Genomic DNA, 23,775 nt, shown 5'->3' with positions numbered 1-23,775 from the left:
CAGGGAAGACCTCCTCCCTCATGTGGTACCCTTTATGCAGGCTCATCCTGACATGACCCTCCAGCATGACAATGCCACCAGCCATACTGCTCGTTCTGTGCATGATTTCCTGCAAGACAGGAAGGTCAGTGTTCTGCCATGGCCGGCGAAGAGCCCGGATCTCAGTACCGTTGAGCACGTCTGGGACCTGTTGGATCGGAGGGTGGGGGCTAGGGCCATTCCCCCCCCAGAAATGTCCGGGAACTTGCAGGTGCCTTGGTGGAAGAGTGGGGTAACCTCTCACAGCAACAACTGGCTAATCTGGTGCAGTCCATGAGGAGGAGATTCACTGCAGTACTTAGTATCTGGTGTGGCCACCAGCTGCATTGACTGTTACTTTTGATTTTGACCCTCCCCCCCCCCCCTTTGTTCAGGGACACATTATTCGATTTCTGTTAGTCACATATCTGTGGAACATGTTCAGTTTGTCTGTTGTTGAAACTTGTTGTCTTCATAGAGATATTTACACATGTTAAGTTTGCTGAAAATAAATGCAGTTGACCATGAGAGGATGTTTCTTTTTTTTACTGAGTTTGTATCATACACTGCAGTTGAGCAACAATGGGAAAGGAATTCTGCTTTGAAAGTAGATAAACTTGTAACCCCACTTTTGAGAAAATGGGCCGAAATGTTTTGGTACACCTACTGGAGAGCTCTTCTTTGTCTACACCCATTCCACATCATTCACACCCTCCTAAGACTTAGCCCCACCCATCTCTAAGGATTCACATGTGAGGCCATGTGCTAAACAGAGTGAGCTAAACAGTGACCCTTAATCCCAACACATACTACTAGCAATAAAAACTGATTGTCATAGATAGTCACCATGCATGAATCTGGAGGTAGCTAAAGCTAACCAACTAGGTTCAATGTTAGCTAGGTAGCTGACATTAGTCAATAACTAGCGATGCAAATGTCTTTCTGAGGTACGAATAATATTACTACACAGATCATAAACGTAATGTTAGCTAGCGGGCCAGCTAACGTTAGCTAGCTAGCTAACAGTAGGCTTTAACTTGCAATGAAAACAACTTTCTGACTAAATTAGAAACGTATAATATCTGAAAATGTAGCTAGACTCTTACATGGATGTCCTTAGTTTGAAGATGTAATCTGGAGACAGGTGTTTTATACAACAGCCTTCTGTGTTCTCTTTTCGACTCCCTCTGCATTTGCAATCATACTCTGCTTCCACCGGGCATTCCACTGATTTCAAAACTCTAATTCAGGGATATCCTCATCGTCTGATTCATTTTCAGAGTCAGCATCGCACGATCGTCTTCCAGAAAGTAGGCCACAATTTATTTATTTTTGTCGATAGCGCCTGTTAAATCCAGGGCAGCAATGTTGAGAGCAACACTTTTGCAGTTATTTTTTTATTTAAAAAAAGCTGCGGTAGCAAGGGTAAAACTTTACTACTTACTCCACACTTAAGGGGATTTTTTTTCAGTGTGTGAAAAAAATACAAAACTGAAATATCAGACTTGGATAAGTCTCCACCCCTCTGAGTTAATACTTGGTGGAAGCACCTTTGGCAGCAATTACAGCTGTGAGTCTGTTGGGATATGTCTCTACCAACTTTACACACCTAGATTTGGCAATATTTGACCTTCTTTAGAAAACTGTTCAAGCTCTGTCAAGTTCCTTGGGGAGTGTTGATGGACAGCAATCTTCAAGTTATGCCACTCATTTTCCATTGGATTTAGTGCAGGGCTCTGACTGGGCCACTCAAGGTCATTGACCTTTTTATTCCTTAGCCACTCCTTAGCCACTGTAGCTTTGGCTGTGTGCTTCGGGTCGTTGTCATGCTGAAAGGTGAACTTCCATCCCAGTTTTAGCTTTTTTGCAGCGGCAGCAGGTGTTCCTCAAGGACTTTTCTGTACATTGCTCCATACATTTTCCCTTCAATCCTGATAGTCCCCGACGATGAGAAGCATCCCCATAACATGATGCTGCCACCACCATTCTTCACAGTAAGGATGGTGTTCTTTGGGTGATGTGTTGGGTTTGTGCCAAACATAACACTTTGCATTTAGGCCAAAAAGTTCAATTTTAGTTTTGTCATACCACCCTACCATACATGCCAGATTTGTAGAGCTCTGTTTATACTTATCCCATGATCTGTGCCTTTCCACACCTTTGTCCGGGCATTCTTTTGAAAGCTCCTGCTCAGGGTTGTGTTTGCTTTGCAATTCACTACCCAGCAGAGGAAACCTACAGGAACTGCTGAAATTTCTCCTCAAATCATGTGAATCAATACAATTTGACACAAGTGGAGGCCAATTAACTTAGTGTGTGAATTTTAAGGTGATTGGTTACACCTGAGCTCATTTATGATCACTATTACAAGGAGGGCGGACGCTTATCCAACCAAGCTATTTCAGTTTAAATTGATAGATTTTTCACTTGGAAGTTGTGGGGTAAAATATGTAGATCAGTGGCGGGGAAAACTATTTCAGCTATAAGACAAAAGGGGAACATTTTGAAAGTCAACTTTCTATAGGCATTGTAAGGGATAAGATTTGAGGTCAGAGGTCACAAAGAAGGGGCTACCATGGTCTTGACTTCATCCGAGGACATTCATAATCCGATTATTACTCTGTGATATTCAAAGGAAAGTTTCTCTGTGTTCATATTTGAAATGCCACAGAAAATAGTGCTTTGACACTGAAGTTTTCTATTATATGAACCATGACTAGCGAGTCAATTACAAATCAGTCAACCTATAGCAGGGGTCTCTGAGAGCTACTTTAAAGAATGAAACATGTCGCAAGCTACTAATTAATTTAGCTTTCAAATAGGCATGTTCTTTTCTCCCCTGCAACTCTTCCCCAGGTCTTTGCTGTAAAAGGGATGTGTTTTATGTCAATATACCTGGTAAAATAATGGTTAATCAGCAACTCTAACGGGGCCTTAAAACATCTGCTATTTCCTCCCAAATTCAGTTTTCAGTTTTATTTTCTGTGGATAAAAAAAGTGCTATTATTTCTAGAGAAGCAACAAAATTGTATGTTCGGAGTGTATGTCAATGCATAAATCACATCAGAGACCATTGTTGAAGTCTGTGGGAAAAAACGAACGTTTAGATTTTGGAGTGCGATGTTTCTGTACAACTCATCATGGTAGAGTTTTGTCAGGTAGACCTAATTTGTTTAACATGTTATTGAGAAGGGGAAAGCTTTGCTGTCTACCCACGATACGGTTGTCATTAGCATCGCTAACTGTCTACACAAAGTGATACACAAACGTGCACACCACGCAGATAGTCGGGGCAATATTGCTGTAAATTAGGCCTAATTTATTGCCATATATTGTGTTATGTTTGGCTTTTTAAGCCAATGGTGTCTAACCAGGGGTAGGATTGTGTCAATGTGACTTTGATTGGACAGCAGCAGGGAGCTTGCAATGGCTGATATTTGTGAGATGTGTTTATGACCGTTTGATGGAACCCATGGAAAGTGTATGCTCTTTCAGAATAGTTTGGTGGGCTGAGAGCTACTCATAGGTGGGCTGAGAGCTACTCATAGGTGGGCTGAGAGCTACTCATAGGTGGGCTGAGAGCTGCTTGTAGCTTGTGATCTACCTGTTGGAGACCCCTGACCTATAGTGTGTCATTTTGAGTTTCATGGGTCTAAGACACAGATGTAATATACACACATAAACTCAGCAAAAAAATAAATGTCCGGGCCTCCCGGGTGGCGCAGTGGTCTAGAGCACTGCATCGCAGTGCTATGCTGCGCCACCAGAGTCTGGGTTCGCGCCCAGGCTCTGTCGCAGCCGGCCGCGACCGGGAGGTCCGTGGGGCGACGCACAATTGGCTTAGCGTCGTCCGGGTTAGGGAGGGTTTGGCCGGTAGGGATATCCTTGTCTCATCGCGCTCCAGCGACTCCTGTGGCGGGCCGGGCGCAGTGCGCGCTAACCGAGGGGGGCGGGTGCACGGTGTTTCCTCCGACACATTGGTGCGGCTGGCTTCCGGGTTGGAGGCGCGCTGTGTTAAGAAGCAGTGCGGCTTGGTTGGGTTGTGCTTCGGAGGACGCATGACTTTCGACCTTCGTCTCTCCCGAGCCCGTACGGGAGTTGTAGCGATGAGACAAGATAGTAATTACTAGCGATTGGATACCACGAAAATTGGGGAGAAAAGGGGATAAAATGTAAAAAAAAAAAAAATTTAAATGTCCCTTTTTCAGCACCCTGCCTTTCAAAGATAATTTGTAAAAATCTAAAGAACTTCACAGATCTTCATTGTAAAGGGTTTAAACACTGTTTCCCATAAACAATTAATGAACATGGACCAGTGGAACGGTCGTTAAGACACTAACAGCTTACAGATGGTAGGCAATTAAGGTCACAGTTATGAAAACTTAGGACACTAAAGAATCCTTTCTACTGACTCTGAAAAAAACAAAAGAAAGATGCCCAGGGTCCCTGCTCATCTGCGTGAACGTGCCTTAGGCATGCTCTGTACTGTGAGACGCCTAAGACAACGCTACAGGGAGACCGGACGGACAGCTGATCGTCCTCGCAGTGGCAGACCACGTATAACAACACCTGCACAGGATCAGTACATCCGAACATCACACCTGCGGTACAGAATGGCAACAACAACTGCCCGAGTTATACCAGGAACACACAATCCCTCCATCAGTGCTCAGACTGTCCGCAATAGGCTGAGAGAGGTTGGACTGAGGGCTTGTAGGCCTGTTGTTAATCAGGTTCTCACAAGACATCACCGGCAACAATTTCGCCTGTGGGCACAAACCCACTGTCGCTGGACCAGACAGGACTGGCAAAAAGTGCTCTTCGCAGTTTTGTCTCACCAGGGGTGATGGTCAGATTCGCATTTATCGTCAAAGGAATGAGCGTTACACCGAGGCCTGTAATCTGGAGTGGGATCGATTTGGAGGTGGAGGGTCCGTCATGGTCTGGGGCGGTTTGTCACAGCATCATCGGACTGAGCTTGTTGTCATTGCAGGCAATCTCAACACTGTGCGTTACAGGGAAGACATCCTCCTCCCACATATGGTACCCTTCCTGCAGGCTCATTGTGACCTGACCCTCCAGCATGACAATGCCACCAGCCATACTGCTCGTTCTGTGCGTGATTTCCTGCAAGACAGGAATGTCAGTGTTCTGCCATGGCCAGCGAAGAGCCCGGATCTCAATCCCATTGAGCACGTCTGGGACCTGTTGGATCGGAGGGTGAAGGCTTGGGCCATTCCCCCCGGAAATGTCCGGGAACTTGCAGATGCCTTGCTGGAAGAGTGGGGTAACATCTCACAGCAAGAACGGGCAAATCTGGGTCAGTCCATGAGTAGATGCACTGCAGTACTTAATGCAGCTGGTGGCCACACCAGATACTGACTGTTACTTTTGATTTTGACCTCCCCCTTTGTTCAGGGACACATTATTCCATTTCTGTTAGTCACATGTCTGTGGAACTTGTTCAGTTTATGTCTCAGTTGTTGAATCTTGTTATGTTCATACAAATATTTACATGTTAAGTTTGCTGAAAATAAGCGCAGTTGACAGTGAGATGACGTTTATTTTTTTGCTGAGTTTACTAAAACTGTGCTGCATGAATTCTAATAAAGACCCCAAAACTCAGACTGACGAATTGACTGTAAAGCCCACCATTCTTCAGCCCTCCCAGTGCCAATGTCGATCAGGACAGAAAGTCATTGTGTGTCTGAGATTTTTGTGCCAGACACTGCTCAACAATTATTTTGTTTCGTCGACATTTGTAATGTTTACTGAAAACATTTTGGTTTCCAAAAGTCCTGTCATTAATTTTTTTTTATCCGACATGTTACTTTTTTTATTTTATAATTTAACTAGGCAAGTCAGTAAAGAACAAATTCTTATTTACAATGACGGCCTACCCCAGCCAAACCTGGACGACGCTGGGCCAATTTTGCACCGCCGGATGTGATACAGCCTGGAATCTAACCAGGGACAGTAGGGACACCTCTTGCACTGAGATGCAGGGCCTTAGACCGCTGCGCCACTCGGGAGCCCTTCACTTTGGATGGTTGGATGGAAACCTGGTTTCTGACTCATATACTGAAGCTACTCAAACAGACTCTTATCGGTATTCATTTGAATGAGAGACAAACAGATGCTTGGAGGGAGAGGAAACGCCAGATCTGCAAACACATGTAAACTGATTAAGAGAGAGTCAAAACCAGGCTCTGGCTGCAATCTCAATCTCTCGCGCTCTCCCTCCCTCTCACTCTCTCTCTCTCTCTCTCTCAACTTTATTGAGATGGCAACAGTAAAGTCATGATTCAATGATGTTCTACCCCATTAAGAATACTAAGTGTGAAGAGATGCCATTCCACAGTGAGCTAGCTATGAATATGTTTTCAGAACTTTTATTTACATGACTGATCAAAACAAATGATCTCAGGCTCTCGTCTCGCTGCAGCAGACATACATTGAAAAATATGTTTGGAACATCAAATCGCAATAAAATCCCAGTATCGAATTGCAATACATAGATTCATGGGAGTCACAATACATACACTGAACAAAAATATAAACACAACATGTAAAGTGTTGGTCCCATGTTCCATGAGCTGAAATAAATATCCCAGAAATTTTCCATAAGCAGAAAAAGCTTATTTCTCTCATTCTTTTGCAGAAATTTGTTTACATCCCTCTTAGTGGTCATTTCTCCTCTGCCTCCACCTGACAGGTGTGGCATATCAAGAAGCTGATTAAACAGCATGATCATGGTGCACCTTGTGCTGGGGACAATAAAAGGCCGCTCTAAAAAGTCCAGTATTAACACACAACACAATGGCACAGATGTCTCATGTTTTGAGGGAGTGTGCAATTGTCATACTGACTGCAGGAATGTCTTCCAGAGCTGTTGCCAGATAATTTTATGTTAATTTCTCTACCATAAGCTGCCTCCAACGTCGTTTTAGAGAATTCCAACCGGCCTCACAACCGTAGACCACGTGTATAGCGTTGTGTGGGCGAGCGGTTTGCTGAATTTGAATACACAGAGATACCGTGATGAGATCCTGAGGCCCATTGTCGTGCCATTCATCCGCTGCCATCACCTGATGTTTCAGCATTTTATTATTATTATTATTAAACCTTTATTTAACCAGGAAGGGCTCATTGAGATTTACAATCTCTTTTTCAAGAGCGTCCTGGCCAAGATAGGCAGCACCAAGTCATTACAAAAATTACAGACAAACAACATGAAAAACTACAAGTAATCTAGTAAAAACCATAGAATTCACAAGAGTATAACAAAATAAAAAACACCAAATAAAAAACATTGACAGGTCAGGGAATCAGTCTCAAGATCATTCATCAGTGATTTAAAAATACCAATCGGGACAAGTTCTTCCAGTTTAAAAGTATTTTGTAAGGCGTTCCAAGACGATGGCGCAGAGTACATAAAAGCCCTTTTACCAAATTCAGTTCGGCCATTTGTAACAGTTAGCAGGATAAAGTCCAGAGAACGAAGAGAGTACCCACCACATTTCTGAACAATAAAAATGCCCAAATAAAAAGGTAGTAAACCCCAAATGGCTTTGTAAATAAAAGTATACCAGTGACTGCCTACGAGTGACTAGAGAAGGCCAGCCAACCCTGGTATACAAAGTGCAGTGGTGCGTAAGGGTTTTGCAGTTTCAAATAAATCTCAAAGTGCCATGGTAAAGGGTGTCAATTGATCTCAATCACTGAGCGGAAGCATTCATATAAAAAATGTCCCTATAGTCTAGTAAAGGCATACATGTAGCTGATACTAGCCTCCTTCTGGATTCAAAAGAAAAACAGGCATTATTCCTAAAAGCATGATAATGCACGGCACGTATCGCAAGGATCTGTATACAATTTCTGGAAATTGAAAATGTCCCAGTTCTTCCATGGCCTATACTCACCAGACATGTCACCCATTGAGCGAGTTTGGGATGCTCTGGATTGACGTGTATTCCAATTCCCGCCAATATCCAGCAACTTCGCACAGTCATTGAAGAGGAGTGGGACAACAACCCACAATTAACAGCCTGATCAACTCAATGCGAAGGATATGTGTCACGCTGCATGAGGCAATTGGTGGTCACACCAGATATTGACTGGATTTCTGATCCACGTCCCGGTCATGTGAAATGTGTAGATTAAGGCCTAATTTATTTATTTCAATTGATTTCCCTATACGAACTGTAGCGCAGTAAAATCTTTGAAATTGTTGCATGTTGCATTTATATTTTTGTTCAGTATATACAGTGGCAAGAAAAGGTATGTGAACCTTCTGGAAATACCTGGATTTCTGCATGAATTGGTCATACAATTTGATCTGATCTTCATCTAGGTCACAAAAATAGACACAGTGTGCTTAAACTAATAAAACACAAACAATTATACGTTTTCATGTCTTTATTGAACACACTGTATAAACATTCACAGTGCAGGGTGGAAAAAGTATGTGAACCCTTGGATTTAACAACTGGTTGACCCTCCTTTTGGCAGCAATAACCTCAACCAAACGTTTTCTGTAGTTGCGAATAAGACCTGCACAACGGTCAGGAGGAATTTTGAACCATTGCTCTTTACCAAACTGTTTCAGTTCAGCATTATTCTTGGGATGTCTGGTGTGACCTGCTCTCTTGAGGTCATGCCACAGCATCTCAATTGTGTTGAGGTCAGGACTTTCTTCTGTTGAAGCCATTCTGTTGTTGATTTACTTCTGTATATTGGGTCGTTGTCCTGTTGCATCACCCAACTTCTGTTGCGCTTCAATTGGCGGACAGATAACCTAACACTCTCCTGCAAAATGTCTTGATTAACTTGGGAATTCATTTTTCTGTCGATGATAGCAAGCTGTCCAGGCCCTGAGGCAGCAAAGCAGCCCCCAAACCATGATGCTTCCTCCACCATACTTTACAGTTGGGATGAGGTTTTGATGTTGGTGTGCTGTGCACTTTTTTTCTGCACACACAGTGTTGTGTGTTCCTTCCAAACAACTCAACTGTAGTTTCATCTGTCCACAGAATATTTTGCCAGGAGCGCTGTGGAACATCCAGGTGCACTTTTGCAAACTTCAGACGTGCAGCAATGTTTTGTTTGGACAGCAGTGGCTTCTTCCGTGGTGTCCTCCCATGAACACCATTCTTGTTTAGTGTTTTATGTATCGTAGACTCGTCAACAGAGATGTTAGTATGTTCCAGAGATTTCTGTAAGTCTTTAGCTGACACTCTAGGATTCTTCTTAACCTCATTGAGCATTCTGCACTGTGTTCTTGCAGTCATCTTTGCAGGATGGCCACTCCTAGGAAGAGTAGCAACAGTGCTGAACTTTCTCCATTTATAGACAATTTGTCTTACCGTGGACTGATGAACATCAAGGCATTTAGAGATACTTTTGTAACCCTTTCCAGCTTTATGCAAGTCAACATTTCTTAATCTTAGATCTTCTGAGATCTCTTTTGTTCGAGGCATGGTTCACATAGGGTCATGCTTCTTGTGAATAGGAAACTCCAATTTTGTGAGTATTTTTTAAAACATTTTTTTAACCTTTTATTTAACTAGTCAAGTCAGTTAAGAACAAATTCTTATTTACAATGACAGCCTACCGAAAGGCAAAAGGCCTCCTGCGGGGACAGGGGCCTGGGTTAAGTATAAAAAATATGACAACACAACATGGTAGCATGAAGAGATTGAGATAAAACTGTTCAGTTTGAGTGTTTGTTGCAGCTCGTTCCAGTCACTAGCTTCAGCGAACTGAAAAGAGGAGCGACTCAGTGATGTGTGCTTTGGGGACAGAATGAGAGAATGAGACTGGCAGAACGGGTGTTGTTGTTGGTGGAGGATGAGGGCTGCAGTAGATCTCAGATGGAGGGAGTGAGGCCTAAGAGGATTTTATAAATAAGCATCAACCAGTGGGTCTTGCGACAGGTATACAGAGATGACCAGTTTACAGAGGAGTATAGAGTGCAGTGATGTGTCCAATAAGGAGCATTGGTGGCAAATCTGATGGCCGAATGGTAAAGAACATCTAGCCGTTCGAGAGCACCCATACCTGCCGATCTATAAATGATGTCTCCGTAATCTAGCATGGGTAGGATGGTCATCTGAATCAGGGTTAGTTTGGCAGCTGGTGTGAAAGAGGAGCGACTACGACAAAGGAAACTAGGTCTAGATTTAATAGGGAAAGTCGGCTATAACCAACATCTCCAATCTCGTCTCATTGATTGGACTCCAGGTTAGCTGACTCCTGACTCCAATTTAGCTTTTGGGCAAGTCATTAGCCTAGGTGTTCACATACTTTTTCCAACCTACACTGTGAATGTTTAAATGATTTATTCAATATAGACAAAGATACAATCATTTGTGTGTTATTAGTTTAAGCACACTGTTTGTCTATTGTTGTGACTTAGATGAAGATCAGATCCAAGTTGATGCAGAAATCCCAAAGGGTTCACATACTTTTTCTTGCCACTTTATCTTATCGGCACCTATGTATTGTGATAATATTATATTGTGAGGTCCCTGGACATTCCCAGCCTTAGTGCTCTACACCTCTGCGTAATCTCTTTGAGCCTGAGACAACTTTATTGCTCTGATCTCTCTTCAGAGAGGGACCGCAACATCAGCAGTGTTCTGGCCCTCCAGCGAACCCCCTGGTTCCCCAGTCCCCATGCCCTCAAAAGGAGGTTGAACCTGGGGAGGCCAGCGCCACAAAGTGGCCTGGCAGCCATCACATGCCTGAAGGTGTTTTGTTTAAACCTTTTTCATTCATTTACTCTACGGCGCAAGTGTGTCTGCAACGTTAAACAAGCAGGGGCCAACGTGTAAATATTTAGCCTTCCATGTTTGAGCGAGTTCAAAGGCGGCCTGTACAAGTGAATGAAAGACATTCTCTGGCTTCCCAGTAAACACCGCATTTTATCTAAGCTCAGATAACGGAGTCTGAAATGAATGGCCGTATCTGAGTGCTAACAGGAGAACAAAGCATATTCCAGAGACCTGTAAACTGGAGACGTAATTTGCTCCATAACTGGCGATGGCTTCATTATGGCAGAGGAAGTAATTAATCACAATGTCTTTTGTGTTGCACGTTGAATAGAGCACACACACAGGACCAACCCCAGATTGAAACTAGAATCTACCAGATCATGGGTCCAACAGGTTTTTTTGATGTGCAAATTGAGAAGGACTAAGAGCACAAACACCCGTAGGAAGCATCACACAGCTTATGTGCCTTGATGTCCTGCTCCTGTGGGCATTTAGACACAAGTAATAGCCTTCAGATGCTGCTGGGTGTGTTTCCACTGCCAGCTGAACATGCAGGTCATAGAAGTCATGACCCCAGTTGACCCTTAGGACTTCCTGACGTTAATCAGTTGGGGGTTCGAGAGCTCTGCTGATCCCAAGTTTTTAAAGGTTAGGATGTCTTAATGAATCATCGTGATCATTTGACGTGGATAAGCCTGTCTGCGCCATTTCGAATATTATTATGCTCTTTTGTCAAATGTTTTTTTTAGTTTGTCAACCTGAAGGTTCACATGCAAATCCAAGTAGCATACGAATTAGATCAATCGAAGTCGTTACGCGAAGCCACTTCTATTTACTGACTTCCCACTGGGCACAGACGTCTATTCCACGTTGGTACAACGTCATTTCATTTAAATGACGTGGCAACAATGTTGATTCAACCAGTGTGTGCCCAGTGGGTTGTGTCTCACTCCCTAGCCTGCACACTGATTATCAGCTCCTGCCCTGCGACAATATTATTTACTGCAATAATATCATTAATATCATGCAACTTTTATCATGATGTACCGGAGTAGCATGGCCTGACGATCTGTTTAACAATCACAAAATGAGTAAAGATCAATCAGAAACACGTTTTTATTATGTACAACGGCGGAAGGATCAATAACCGACCACCCATTAATCATGACAAATGAACTGTGGGAAATGTCACAGCCGTCTATCAAGAACCATGAAACAGCTATGCATATCTAATCAACTTCAAAGACAACGCAGGTTCCCACACAAATATCCTCTAAAAGGGTTCTTGGAAAAGCTTGGACTTTGGAACGTGGAACCACCTGAGGTGAATTGTCCTAGCCTGTGAGGTTGTAAAACGAAACCGGGATGTTCAACTCAAGTCAACGCGGCAGATGTCCGTGAGTTCAAGTGGATGATATCAGCGAAGTGCACATCATTTTGTCATGTCTTGTGCCTCAGTGACAGTTGTGCTTCTCGCTAACATTATCTCATTTCAGTGGAAGTACACATTTAGAAGGAGAAACGGAAAGATTTCCTCCAGAATGACAATAGGGTTATTCATTTGTCAGGAAGCAAGCAGTCTCTTGTAGAATGCTAATGTAAGGCTGGCTGTCCGTTTATTTAATTTGCGTGGGACACATACTTAACTGGAAGTGGACATGAAAGAAGCATGAGAGAGATGCAGAGAATATAGAATATAGCCTTTAGGCTGAACTGCAGAACAATTGGTCTTGTATAGGGGTGATTTCCTCACCAAACGAGAACAGAAAAATACCTTCTTTTTTTTTCTTCACGAAATGTAATCATAGAAGGGTCCTTTAGAGGAAGGGTTGTTGACATATATTTGACATTGGTATCTTAAAGCATAATTGAGAAATCATTAATTGAAGTTGGAATATTGGTGACATTTTGTCCTTACCCAGGTCCCTTAAGACTCCATAATGTTTCATCTGTAGGTGCTACAAAGCAAAAGTTGGTGTTATCTGAAGCTTTACCGCTTGTCCGTAATGTGAGTTGTAATTTTCCTTTCAATCACACATTTCTTACATACATTTATGAATATTGAAAAATATCCAAATGTATATTTAAATTATACAATTTGAATAAACTGAAAATCCAAATCACTGTATATTTTTTGTTCTAGTTTTGTGAAGAATCCACAAGAGTTGCCAGATCCTTGAATATTCCCCTTTTCTACCACCTCTTCTCCTATAGAGAAGAGTTAAGCCCTAAAATATGGAATCATGGTCCATAAATGTGTCAATGAAACATACATTCTGCACCAATGACGAGTCTAATTGAGCATAATAACGTTTCTATACACTCAGTCTCTTTAGAAGAAAAATCATTCTCCATTCGTTCTAGATGTACACCTGTTGAGTGGAGTGGCTTTCCGTCCTTCACGTTTTCCATCCTGAATTTATTGCCTTCATCTGTAGAAACGACATTAAACTCTGTCTTCTATAGGATGGCCACAGCCGTTGCCTGGGATGTCCTCGCTGACTCCCCATGTAAAAGATATTGATTCTCAACTCAGGCCATAAAAGTTGACATCTGTCTAATTTGATGTTCACATTTTAGTAATTTAGCAGACACTCTTATCCAGAGGGACTTATAATTAGTGCATTCATCTTAAGATAGCTAGGTGAGACAACCACATATCACAGTTATAGGAAGTTTCCTTGGAGGTTCATTATTGTGGCGCTCTAGTCTACCACCCATTGGTGACTGCTGTATTTCACTGTTTGTGTCTCATGGTTGTGAGAGCAGAGAAGCTGCAATGATGATGATGATGATAATGGCTTGGATTCAAATAGTACCTTTCTACCAATTGAGGTAGGCTACTCAAAGCGCTTTACATAGTAAGGGGGAAACTCACCTCATACTCCACCACTGTGTTGCACAACCACCTAGGTGATGCACGGCAACCATTTTGTGCCAGAGCACTGACCACAATTCAGCTAGCATGGTGTAGAGGTGAGGAGTGATATATGCCAATCAGGAATGAGAGGGATGATTAGGTGGCCATGATGAAAATGGGGCCAGGTTTGGAATTTAACCAGGGTTAACATCCCTAGTCTTGCGATAACTGCCATGGGATTTTCAATGACCACAAGAGTCAGGACACCTGTTTAACATCCCAGCCTAAAGACACACACTACGCAGAGCAATGTCCTCTTCATTGCCCTGGGACATTGATCTTAAGACCAGAGGGAAGAGTGCCCCCTACTGGCCCACTTCCAACAGCATATAAATGGTAGCTGCAAAACATCCCGGAGTCGCCTCTTTACTGTTGACGTTGAGACTGGTGTTTTGCAGGTACCATTTAATGACGCTGCCAGTTGAGGACTTGTGATGCGTCTGTTTCTCAAACTGGAAACTCTAATGTACTTGTCCTCTTGCTCAGTTGTGCACCGGGGCCTCCCACTCCTCTTTCTATTCTGGTTAGAGACAGTTTGCGCTGTTCTGTGAAGGGAGTAGTACACAGCGTTGTACCAGATCTTCAGTTTGTTGGCAATTTCTTGCATAGAATAGAACAAGAATAGACTGACGAGTTTCAGAAGAAAGTTCTTTGTTTCGGGCCATTTTGAGCCTGTAATCGAACCCAGAAATACTGATGCTCCAGATACTCAACTAGTCTAAAGAAGGCCAGTTTTATTGCTTCTTTAATCAGAACAATAGTTTTCAGCTGTGCTAACATAATTGCAAAAGGGTTTTCTGATGATCATTAGGTCCTTTTAAAATGATAAACTTGGATTTACTAACACAACGTGCCATTGGAACACAGGAGTGATGGTTGCTGATTATGGGCCTCTGTACGCCTATGTAGATGTCCATAGAAAATCAGCCATTTCCAGCTACAATAGTCATTTACAACATTAACAATGTCTACACTGTATTTCTGATCAATTTGATGTTATTTTAATGGACAAAAAATGCTCTTATTTAAAAAAACAAGGACATTTCTAAGTGACCATAAACTTTTGAACGGTAGGTGTAAAAAGGCTACCTAAGTATGGTTCTCAATCAGAGACAACGACAGACAGCTGCCTCTGATCGAGAACCACACCCGGCCAAACACACAGAAAAGAAAACATGGAACACAAGACAAAGAATGCCCACCCCAACTCACGCCCTGACCAAACCAAAATAGAGACATTAAAAAGGATCTCTAAGGTCAGGGCGTGACAGGTAGTGTACCTGAGCTGACAAGGTGAACTCCAGGGGTGGTGCTCCAGGGGTGGTGTCCTACTATGGCTGATCCTGTAAAACAACACATTTCACTGCACCTATCCAGTGTATGTAACAATAAAACTTCTTATTTAATTTGTATTTATTTGTTACTACCATGCAACCTCTAGCTGTGCTGTAGTTGTGTGGGCTTTGGCATCAGAAGAAGGACTCATGCTTTTACGAGGCCAGCAGCTGTGAGGGACAACATTAGGCACGCTAACTCATTGCACAGAGTGGCCTAAACACATTGGGCCAATTTATTCCTGGCAGCAAATTCACATACTGTATACAGTCACAGCCACAATTCGTGCGACACATTTGGTGAGAAATCTGAAGGGAAATAGTCCTGGCTGGTTATCTTATGGTTTTAGGAAGTCCTCATACGGGGGTCGTATGACCTCGTTCACCCCTTCCAGCTCTCTCTCTCCTCTCTAGCTATACTGGAGCAGCTGTTGGCCAGCGCGTGAGTGGGTAATCCCTAGAACAGAGACTGCTAATGAACCCTGAGCTCTTTAGGAAGACCTGGCCCTGAACCCTCTAGAGGAAAAGCCACATCACATGGAGCCTGTTAAGTGAATTGGTTTACCTGCTGCCTCCGGGGGACTCATGGTGGGCTCCAAGGGTTGAGGGGGGCGGGGGGGGGGGGGGGGGGTCAATATGACGTCTGTCGGAACAGATCCCAAACAAACATGGATGTTCTGTTCAATCTTTGGCTCATGTTGACTGATATTATACCTCATGTGGTTTAGTGTCTATTCTGTTTACTGTGTATGTACTTAGGCGTTGCATGTTAACTGCGCATCACTGTTGTATAATAGTTGACTGGGTTGACCACAGTGGTTGCTCAGTCGGTGAAGTACTCTAAGCCGTCATCGCACAGGTCAAACGTTTCACCTAACCTCACTCCAAGTTCTCCGGAGCAGCCTGTTGGCATGGCGACTGGTGATGTTCACATCCATGTCAAAATGGAAGCGTCTGCACCATCCGTGATCTAGTGCCCGCCAGTCATCGACAACAAGCTCATTACTCAGTAGAGCAGATTAACACCCCGGAGATTGAACTCCTCCCCTCCCCTCCGACACCCCCTCTACAGTCGCACATTCCATAGGTATCATGTTTCAGTGAAGATATGAAGCACTTGGCTGGAGTTTGACACATTCAGTAAATGATCTCTTGGAGGGGGCTGACATGGCTTTCGGGGGGGCCTGGTTGGACCCTTCCTGCCCCACCCTCCCAGAGGAGACAAACCCAACTAGAGTGGGACCGGGAAATATATTTTATTTGCAGTATGACTCGTCCAATATAGGGCTATATGTCACTCAGTATTGGAATTCTGACAATGTTTTATGACTGTAGGTACGCCTACTTGTCATGGTTATCTTTCGTTAATCAGTGCATAATTACCCTGTCAGGCCTGATGGATGTACAGCAAGAGGATTTCCCAATATGTGTGGTGTGAAAAACTTGTGAAAAATGTGAATCCTTTGTTCTTCTCCATAAAGAATGTGTGGGCCGCAGCAAAAACTTTCCTCTTGTGACCTACTGTAAACCAGGGCAGTGCTTTTAACACAATCGTTATCAGGTGAATCGTTTTTAACCTTTTACACGTGTGGGAATTGGCCTATATGGATAGGGCTAAATTTAAATGTTTCTTACAGAAGAAATATGAAATGCATGACAATGGTAGCAATTGAAAGGGAACAGTTTGGAGAGTTTTGGAAAATCATTAGACCAAAAGGTGAGGACACAACAGTTCACCATACACAAGAATGAATCCAAACATTAAGACTGTCAAATTCTTTTTTTGCGCATTTTACATTTACTGTACTTTTCGCCACATATGTTGATAACAAAATCTGAAAATACTCTGGATACATTCAGTAACATGATAAGAATATTCTTGGAAAATGTGGGGTAGGTGCAAAATGAGTGAGCAGACTAACTGGTGTCTCCAAGTGGCCACAAACCTGGCTGAACTAACTTGTGTCGCCAAGTGCCCACACACCTCTCCAAAATGTGCACAGTTCCTAAATAAGTAATTTCTAAGAGTATTCAACTACTGTATAAAGTGCTTTTTTGAGCTCTCCTAGCTGTGCCATTGAGGAACTAGAGCGAGCACACTTGTAGTTGTTTTGTTTGGAACACAACCCTGCATCCCCGCCAAAAATGGTCCATTATAAATCCCAATCTGGGTCAGGTGGGCATCGTTTGAAAGCCTGTTCTATTGCCAGCATGACTAACTAAGTTATAAAACACGATGTTAGGCTTTCGCAATGCAATTCAAGGGAACAGATCATTTTGGTGCGCATAGAAAGGAGTGCATTCATGTGCGTGTGCCGCGACATTTTCATCACACTAGACAAACAGGCTAATTCTGTTCAGAACAACCCAGGGTATGCCGCCGTGTCATTTTGAAACTGTACATCAAACATAGTGAGTGATCATAAACGTTGACACTGTATATGACATGAGTTTTATGATATGGTTATGTGAAGTGCACATTTGGACGGGTGTTTGGCTTGCTTGACAGCGGTATTTTTTATAATCCTCAACGTCTCATCTTTCAAATACCTTTACAACCATTTCCCTCACTCAGACAACAAAACATTTGCAAAAGTTGCCCAATTAGTGGGAGGGATAGGGGTGCTCAAATTCAGAACGGCTGTCAGTCAAAAACCATACAACGCTGTGAAGTGCAGAGCCAGAGCTCTGACGTCATGTATAGCATGTTACTGTACAGCCACTGTGTTCCAATTTAGGCATTTATCGGTGCCCAAATCTGCCATTTTCAACCTGTATACGGGTACGAGTGTAAAAGGGTTAAACAACTAATTCACCTACGTCGGTTCAATCTGTGAGCGCAATGCACATTTTCTCTAGAGATAAATCCGATTTAAGCCTGAACTGTGCAATGTAGTAGGGAGTTGTAGTTCCCAACATATCAATATTCTACATACAGTACACTGAGTAGACCAAACATTAGGAACACCATCCTAACATTGAGTTCACCTGGTCAGTCTGTCATGGAAAGAGCAGGTGTTCTTAATGTTTTGTACACTCAGTGTAGTTTATCGCAGAAAACGTGGTAATTAACTATAATGACCATAATCCATCGCTGCCTACTTGTCCGGTATGAGACAAAGAGAAGAGATAGAAGAACACACAATCGAGAGGGATAGAGAGCAGTTGCTTCATGAGGTATCGCGAGAAATTCATGATCTAAGATTGATAGTGATCATATGCCTTATTTACTTTGAAGAACTCCTAAAATTGTGATTTTTGTCAGACAGCAGCTCTAAAGATATGAGATATTTACTTGGAATTTAATAATAAATTAATCAAATAGGCCTAAAACAAATGTAATATACACAACTGAAATATTTTATTAAAGTAATGTGAATAAATTATTGTTAAGTGATAAGCAGTAATGGGACTTCTATTAATAGTTTTATTCTGTGTTGTTACATCATTCAACCCACATAATGCAGTGCATTTAATGTCCAAAGAAATTATCGAAACCGAAAATTGAAAACTGTGATTGTTTTAATCAAACCGAACCCAAAAAGCACTATCATATCAAATGTATTTATATAGCCCTTCTCACATCAGCTGATATCTCAAAGTGCTGTACAGAAACCCAGCCTAAAACCCCAAACAGCAAGCAATGCAGGTGTAGAAGCATGGTGGCTAGGAGAAACTCCCTAGAAAGGCCAAAACCTAGAGAGGAACCAGGCTATGAGGGGTGGCCAGTCCTCTTCTGGCTGTGCCCAGGTGGAGATTATAACAGAACATGGCCAAGATGTTCAAATGTTCATAAATGACCAGCATGGTCAAATAATAATAATCACAGTAGTTGTCGAGGGTGCAGCAAGTCAGCACCTCAGGAGTAAATGTCAGTTGGCTTTTCATAGCCGATCATTAAGAGTATCTCTACCGCTCCTGCGGTCACTATTCGCTCAGCACTACAGGTGACCTGCTTGAATAAACACCAAGTCAAATTGGGATTCCCCGTTCCCACTGAAGCATGGCATAGTAAAGGAAAGGCACTCTGTCGGCAACCTCCTTTGATGCTTTAAACATTAATTAAGCAGTTATAATTTAACTTATTATACTTCCAGTCTGTGTGCATACAATATGTACAGTAGAGGTGATTCTCATTTACATTGAAAATCCCATCCGAAAGACAGCACCCTACACAGGGCAATGTCCCCAATCACTGTCTTGGGATATTTATTTTTACACCAGAGGAAAGAGTGCCTCCTACTGGCCCTCCAACACCACTTCCGGCAGAATCTAGTCTCCATCCAGGACCAACCCTGCTTAGCTTCAGATGCAAGCCAGCAGTAGGATGCATGGTGGTATGCTGCTACAGTATGTGTATGTTGGGTCCACAGTCTCTTCCCTGTTGTGTGCTTGAGGCGTGAGCATCATTGCAGCATCAACATGTACCATGTTTTAACCGGCTTTATCACAGTTGCTGCCAACAGTATTTTTCAGTGACAACACCATTCTGACGGCCGTCTTCTGTTACACGCAGGTGTTCGCCGCATGCTAGATAGCTAATTATCTATCTTCTGTAAACACACCCTGTAACATGTGGGAACACTAACCCTATAAAGGCGTGTATCAATTTAACCTTTTTGTATTTTGGAAATGATGTCTCACTGATATTAAAGATAAGGTCTTTATACTTCCAAAACCGTACCGCAAGCGATGTTTGTGTTAATGTTCAGACCGAGCGCTGGGGCTCTTTAACAAAACTCCCCCATACAGAGGTTGCCTTCGTCCAATGACTCTTATGTGTAATGTAATGGGGCTGAGAGTCATGATCATGGGCTAAGGTCAGCCATACAGGTTATTGTTACACCCACACCCAATGATCAAGGACATCAGCCTTAGCTGCAAATCTGTGCAATATCATCAGACAAATTGAGATAAAACAGAGCAAATAAAACAGACCCCCAAAAAATATACACTACACTTAATTCAAATTCATATCATACAAGGAATGCCCATGTAAATGGTTAGTGGGTTTTACCATCCATCTTAATCCAAAACCAAGGGATGATTGAATAGTTAAATTAATATTGTCTAATACAAATAATAAGCAGAATGTCAGGGCTGGGCTGGAACAGAAACCTGCACGCCCAGTAGCTAGATCTCTAGGAGCACAGTTGGCCATGCATGTTCTAGGTCTATGCATTGTTACTTTTAACACCAATTCTAACTGTAAACCAATAGCATACAATGAGTGTACAAAACCTTAAGGACACCTGCTCTTTCCACGAGGTGAATCCAGGTGAAGGCTATTGATGTTACTTGTTAAATCCACCTCAATCAGTGTAGATGAAGGGAGGGAGACAGGTTAAAGGATGATTTTTAAGCCTTGAGACAATTGCGACATGGATTGTGTATGTGCCATTCAGAGGGTGAATGGGAAAGACAAAATATTTAAGTGCCTTTGAATGGGGTATGGTAGTAGTAGGTGCAGGCGCACCGGTTTGTGTCAAGAACTGCAATGCTGCTGGGTTTTTCACGCTCAACCGTTTCTCATGTGTTTCAAGAATGGTCCACCACCCAAATGACATCCAGCCAACATGACACAACTGTGGGAAGCATTGGAATCAACATGGGCTAGCATCCCTATGGAACGCTTTCGACACCTTGTAGAGTCCATGCCCTGATGAATGTAGGCTTTTCTGAGGGCAAAAGGGGATTAAATTAGACCAGGACTTGCTTCATTGTTGATAAACAACTTACCCGTGTGTTACACAACATCCTAAAGCTGCCCCTTCTTGCTGCTAATGTTACTATCCATGCAGGCAATGCAGCCCGCTGCAGTGCTTCTTTGGAAAATGTATAAACTTTAATGTTCAAAAATAGATTCCTCCCCGGTCTTAAAGACCATCTCCCGTACTATGGCTTCTAATTTAGCTAGCTAGGTGTTTACAGCCACGACGGAACAGCTGTTGTTTACAAACTCACCGGAAGTTCTTTGGGATTCCAGGGTTCACTTCCGCACCTCCTCCGAAAGCTGTTAAATAGGTCTATAGAACGGTTCTATATAGCACCAAAAAGGGATCCGCTTTAAGAACCCTTATTTGACACTATATACTATATATATTTTTCTACATGGTATGTGTGTCGTTTAGCCAGGTCACTCATGGATACCACCCTGACAAAAATAGGGTGCCACCATCACGTGAGTGGGGACCAAAGTGACAGCCCCTCCCTTCACGCATTCCTTTTCAATACTTTGTCACCCTCCTGAAATACAGTCAGACTGTCGTGTACTGTAGCTGCCATACTTTTACAACCAGTCAGCTGCCTAAGCAATCACACCCCTGAGGGCAGTGTATAGTGCTCTACATGCAGGACAATGATGGAGGCAATGAATATGTCAGTGGAAATATGTTATGTGGAGGGAGTCTTGCTGTGTTCATTGAGCCTACTGGATATGGCTACTATTTAGTACTGTATACTACTGTATATGGTACCTGTGGGGAGGCATGTAGCTTCATGTAACATTAACATCCACCCCTAGAAACCGAAGACTTGCTGTTATATTGCACTCAACATTTGCAAAATTTCCCTAACCACTATGTGGATACTGAATCCTGATATTTGATGTTCATATGTACTCTTTAAATTTATTCCCAGGATATTGTGTGTTATAATCCAAACATTTTTATAGCATGGCAAAATAAATGAGAGATCTTATACACAGAGAATGCGTGGTATGGATTCCATTCTGCAAAGCGTTGTCCTATTTCCTGACCAAATATGATCAAGAGGGCAAACAATGACCAAGAACATTGTTTTCTTTGTTAGCAAACCTTGTTTCCCCATACCTGAGCTGCAAGCAGCCAGTGGGTGTAACGTGAGAGGCTTTGAGGCATCCATTCTCACAGAGCTGTTAAACAATATTGAAAAAACGGTCTCACCACTGTCAAGATATGACATGTTCTGCATAGGCATTCCAAAGGTGACGCTCCCTTCAGCTAGGCAACGTTAGGTGGAGTGTGAAATTGAGCTATTTAAAAGAACAGAATGCACATTCCAGTTGGTCTTGTCTCCTCAATGCCTTGATTTGTCTCAACTCTTCTAGTCCCATGTATGCAAGAACACCCTTGTCATTGAACTCAGCACATTCTGAGTTGTACTATATCGATATGAACACCCAGAGCTGTAGAGCTAAATGTTCTGGGCTAATCATTAGCATTTACTGTGCAGCAGACCTGTCAACGGCTAATATGTTTGATCCGTCGCATGGATCATTATTGGTTTAGCAGTTAGGCTACGCTGTGTTGATTAACATCCTCTATTCATATTTTTTTACAAAGCTGAGGCAACACTTTGTGTCCCAAATGGCACCCTATTCCCTATGTAGTGCACTACTTTTGACCACAGCCCCATGGGCCATGATCAAAAGTAGTGCACTATGAAGTGAATAGGGTGCTAATTGGAATGCATATTATACGTGGGTGTGTGTACGCTCTTTAGCCTGCACGTTTGGCCTACGAGGGGTTCTGCTTTAAGAGTTGTGATTTATAAATTAAGATGAAACTAGGGCCAAGTGTGAAAGACCCAGACAGTTCGTCTGGTAAACGGTTTCCCTTCAAAGGAGAGCAGCTTTAACATGCACACTCATAAATCAGTAAGGAGGGTAATCATTTCACTCTTGGTAATGGCTCTCTGATGAGTTTCTTTTTCTCTGTGTTTGCAGGATGGCTGTTGACGACCCTCCCCTTTCTGCTATACTCAGCTGTCAATCAACCAGGATGAGCAGATCTCTAATCAAGACATGGACCTGGATGCAAAGACTGAAAAGGTGGAAACGGCATAAGGAGTTTGATCATGCTCAATAAGGGATTTTATGTTGTAATGTCTGTTCCTTATATTTTGTCAATAGAGTCTGCCGTATGATAGGAAGCCAGCCATAGAACATGGTTTTGGAATGACCACTTCTTCCCTTTTTTTAAGTGTATCTATGAATAAAGTCAAGTGAAATAACTCAGTTGTGAAGCGAATACAGACACACTCACACATACGTAACACAATTCCCCTCATTGACACACTATGAGGTCAGTTCACTTCACACCTCCAGGTCAAGACAGGGATTGAGGGACGTCCCTAGGGAATATTTAAACAGTGGTCATCACATTTCCTTCCTCTCCTGCCACTCAGTTTACAACAAGTTGCTTATTGGCTTTATAACTGGGGCTCGTGTTCATAAAGATCCTAGATCCGCACTTCCACACAGAGATACTGTATGAATACAAGCTCAGAGGCTTTGTGAAGGTCAGAATTTAAGTTAAATATATAAATAAAAAAGGAAAGAAAGAAGTAGCTTTGTGTTGTTACACACTTCTCACTTCCACTTTTCTTTGAGTCATGCTGATGTTGAAGACAGACCCACCGTGAAAGGGGCCCCAGTGGTACGATACATTGTGAACGGTACTGTGGCCGGGAAGTACCAAATGTCACGTAGTACCACATCCGCTTACCACAGCCTTATTCTAGTGAAAGCGACAGTACTCGTGCAGTCTCACCTGCCGTACTTACGTGTGTGAGTGCCTGCATGTGTGCGTGCGCTCATGCGTGTGTCTGTCCTGACAAAGACATTCATCTATGCAAGAGGTATCTCAATGTTCTAATCTATCTCATTGTTCTATGTGGGTATATGGCGTCAAATCAGCCACTAACGTCAATTGGGCAAGATGGGGCTGTCGAGCAAGATGAAGCAACG

At 42.8% G+C, this 23,775-nt stretch overlaps 1 long non-coding RNA gene across 2 annotated transcripts in view; it reads left to right on the top strand.

Annotated features, from left to right (window-relative positions):
- Nucleotides 1-23,775, top strand: part of LOC139583831 (uncharacterized) — a 121,364-nt gene that overhangs the window by 25,174 nt on the left and 72,415 nt on the right. For both annotated transcript variants that reach the window (XR_011676625.1, XR_011676626.1), the window contains exon 2: nucleotides 22,753-22,857. This is a non-coding gene — a long non-coding RNA (uncharacterized lncRNA). The remainder of the gene's footprint in view (nucleotides 1-22,752; nucleotides 22,858-23,775) is intronic.

The sequence above is a fragment of the Salvelinus alpinus genome, chromosome 8 (assembly GCF_045679555.1).
Source record: "Salvelinus alpinus chromosome 8, SLU_Salpinus.1, whole genome shotgun sequence".
NCBI classification, from domain to species: domain Eukaryota; kingdom Metazoa; phylum Chordata; class Actinopteri; order Salmoniformes; family Salmonidae; genus Salvelinus; species Salvelinus alpinus.
The sequence above is the reverse complement of the archived record's forward strand: the minus strand, read 5'-3'. Positions and strand labels throughout refer to the sequence as shown.